The 3,446-nt window shown below is 30.1% G+C and overlaps 1 pseudogene; it reads right to left on the reverse strand.

Annotated features, from left to right (window-relative positions):
* Window positions 1-766: 766 nt before the first annotated feature.
* Window positions 767-2,604, reverse strand: LOC106760648 (annotated as a pseudogene).
* Between the last annotated feature and the right edge of the window lie 842 nt (window positions 2,605-3,446).

Consider the following 3,446-nt stretch of genomic DNA (forward strand, 5'->3'; position numbering starts at 1 on the left):
TGTATTTACGAATTCAACTCCTTCATTAATGTCAATGCCACTTTCTAATTTACCCTAAACCCGATGTCTCGGTGAAGAGAACCTACTCCTAATTACTAGTTTACAATGTCTTGTCTCCCTAGCAATTAATCATGTATTACATTCGCACAGAAGCTTAAAGGAAATTAGTCCTCTTATCCCTATGTTTAGGTAATATTTCTCCCAAGAGAATTTCCCCAAGTCTAGATTTCCCTGTATGTGTCCATATCGAAAAAATCAATGATCATGCAATTGAATGAATTAAACAAAGCATGCATAGAGTGTAGAGGAAAAACCCTAAAAATTAATGAAGTAAAACATATATTTTAAAGAATCAATTCAATACATGAGAGTTTCAAAGGATTACATCGTTTTTCCAACAACAATGGAGGTTTAGTTCACCATAGACATGGTGAAACTAGATGAAAATAATGAAAAGAATGAAAGATTTAACCCTAGAAATTGTAGATTGGAGCTTCCGCATCTAAAATCCGCCTCCAAGGGGTGAAAAGAGTATTTATGTGCCTCATTCTGCCAAAAGATAGACCCTCTAGGTCGACTAAATCCTGAAAAAGCTCATAAAAATAACAGGAAACTGGCTCAGGCACATGCTGACAGCGCTCAACACCAGATTTGCGCTCAGCCGTGAGTGCGGTACATAGAAATAAAAGTTCTCTTTGGAACTAAAGCAAATAATTAGAATATATAATCCCTACACAAAACTGAAAACTAGAAAAAAAAACAACAAAGGAACATAAGTCTGTTACAAAATTTAACCAACAAAGCCTAACAACTTAAAATTTGCACTTTAAGCACGGGCAGGAGCTCCTACCCCAGCAAGTCGTGGGGCTTGACCAGGCTAACCGGGCCTAGGTGCATCATCCTTCAAAAATACAAATGAATTCATAAAAAAAGGTGAACAGGAGTAAGGGTTACATTAATTCATGACTCATAATAAAGACACATAAAACAATTAAATATAGCACATTTTAATAATGTTAAACAATTTCCATTGTACATTGCTGGAATGAAAATGAAACTAATAAGATTTCTATAGCCATTAACTAAATCATTAATATATAAATTTCCCAACAAAACAAAATTAGATACAGTTCATAATTATACAGTCTACATGTAATTGTGGGAAAAGAATTTAGGTATGATCGGGCCATCTCAAATATTTCCAGTATTGTCAAACTCAGATTCGTAATAAGAAGAATAAACCACCAACTTAGCCTCTAAAATAACACCTTATCTTTAAAATAATGCTTTAAAATATTGAATATCAAATGTTGAGTCTTCTAAGGTACTTCTTTTACTAAAGAGTTTATAAAATTCGGGCCTAAATTAATGAAATTATTCAAGTAATCCTAATATATTGAATACATCCCATATTATAGTTTTAGTTTGAAGAGTTCTAAAATTTTGAGAAATACTTGGCATGGTCCATAATACTTGGCAAGGTTCCTAATACCACCACTACTGAACAAGTTTTTAAAATTTTTGAAAACTAAATGGCATAAAGGGTAGTAGTTCAAAAATTAAATTTACTCCAACATCGAATAAATTTACACCATGGTATGGAATAGAATAAGTACGACCCAACACCAACAAGGAACAAAAAGTAAGATAACATTTGTTTTAATACAAAAGAAGTTTGAAGAATACAATCCTGATTCACAATGTACACAAAAAAGCTACTTTTAAAAATTTTCATTTGTGAAGCATATCAAGTTCAACTTGAATTTTTAAACAATCAATCAATGAAATACTTGGACTATCCATCTGTACAGAAAACATAAATTTATCTAAACTATCCTTAATTCAGTAACACACTGAAAAACAAAGACCAAATCACATTGAAAACCGTGGAATGAAAATGGGAAAAGGGTTACCCTGCGCTTGATGAACCGCTGAGGAGGGTCACGCTTCCTCCTGCTAGTGCGGGATCGAACCCTAACAACGTGAGAGTGGATGGCACAAGAAACACAATACTGCATCTTCACTTACAATTTGGGAAGCATGTATTCTACACATAACAATTAAAAAGGCAAAATAAATAAATAATAGTAAATGGATTTTTAATTAAAAACAAGAAGGTAAAGAATATTATTATTATGTTCATAGACGCAAGCCTACTGCACATCTCTAACTGCAGTCTGCTCAGCAATGTTCCTCACCGGAAATCTCTTGATTGCCTTGTCCTGTTTTAATTTTGCATATAGCACAAATCTTAATTGTAATCCTACACAGGAATTTGAAGGAGAGAGGAAGTGAAATCAAAACCTTAGGGCAACATTTGCCGTAGTTAGAGCATCAGATGAATTTGACGTGGCCGTAGCCGTGCTTGTTGCGGCCTCCATTCCTACACTTGAAATTCTGCAAGAAAACAACGTCCAAATATGAGTAAAACAAAAAGGAAAAAGAAGGTTTTGAAATTGCAGAAATGGAGATCCAACCATGGTGGTTAGCGGGAAGACGCACGCTCTCCTTCTATAGGGTTTCGATGCAACGACTGATATAAGTTTGGGAACAGCATAATCAGTTTTATATGAGGTTGTTGTTAACTGGTTTTGTGTAGTCCATTGCTGAGTTAAATTAAAAATTTAAAATAAGTTAAATTATTGTTCTTTCAAAATTAAAAAAAAAATATAAATAAAAATGAAATTGAAAGAACATGTTATATATATATATATATTTTTTTTTTTCTTTTTTAAAATAAAATATTATCACTGATATGTTTTGCATATCTCAATCAAAATCTCAAATTTAAGTTTTGTAAATCTAAAAAATATTTGACATAAATATATATATTTTACACAACGATATCCAAAATAAGCTATAGGAAATAACGAGATACTAAAAAAATGAAAAGGAAACACAAATCATTATAAAATAACTCTATTGTATAAATTTGAACAATTGCAATTTCATATTTTTTTTTTTGTTTAAATCTATCTCTCACACATGGTTGATTCTATTCCTAACTAGAAATTTGGTTTTGAAATAAGCATCTCTAACAAAAATAATTATTATTGTAATTATTTTGGTTCTTTATATTACTTGTTTATATTAAAAAGTATTTAACGTTCTTTATTGAAAACTTAAACTATGACTTTTTTTTATAAAGGGCTACAAAATATATTTTATATAATCATGTNTTTATTAATGTTTATTATCATAATGTAATGATATAATTAGTAATATAGTTATGTTAAATATAGTAGTTTTACACATAAATCTCAAAATAATCACATCATACTTTTTTTTAATGAAAATCAAAATGAGAAAAAATTAGATGGAAAAAAACATAAATTTGTGAATATAACAAATTATTTCAAAGTTTCTACAAAAGAAAATACTTCCTAATTTTTTTATTCAAATATTAACCTTCTCTTATACTAATATTTGTTCAAAGTTTATTTTTT

The sequence above is a fragment of the Vigna radiata genome, chromosome 5, assembly GCF_000741045.1.
Source record: "Vigna radiata var. radiata cultivar VC1973A chromosome 5, Vradiata_ver6, whole genome shotgun sequence".
Classification (NCBI taxonomy): Eukaryota; Viridiplantae; Streptophyta; class Magnoliopsida; order Fabales; family Fabaceae; genus Vigna; species Vigna radiata.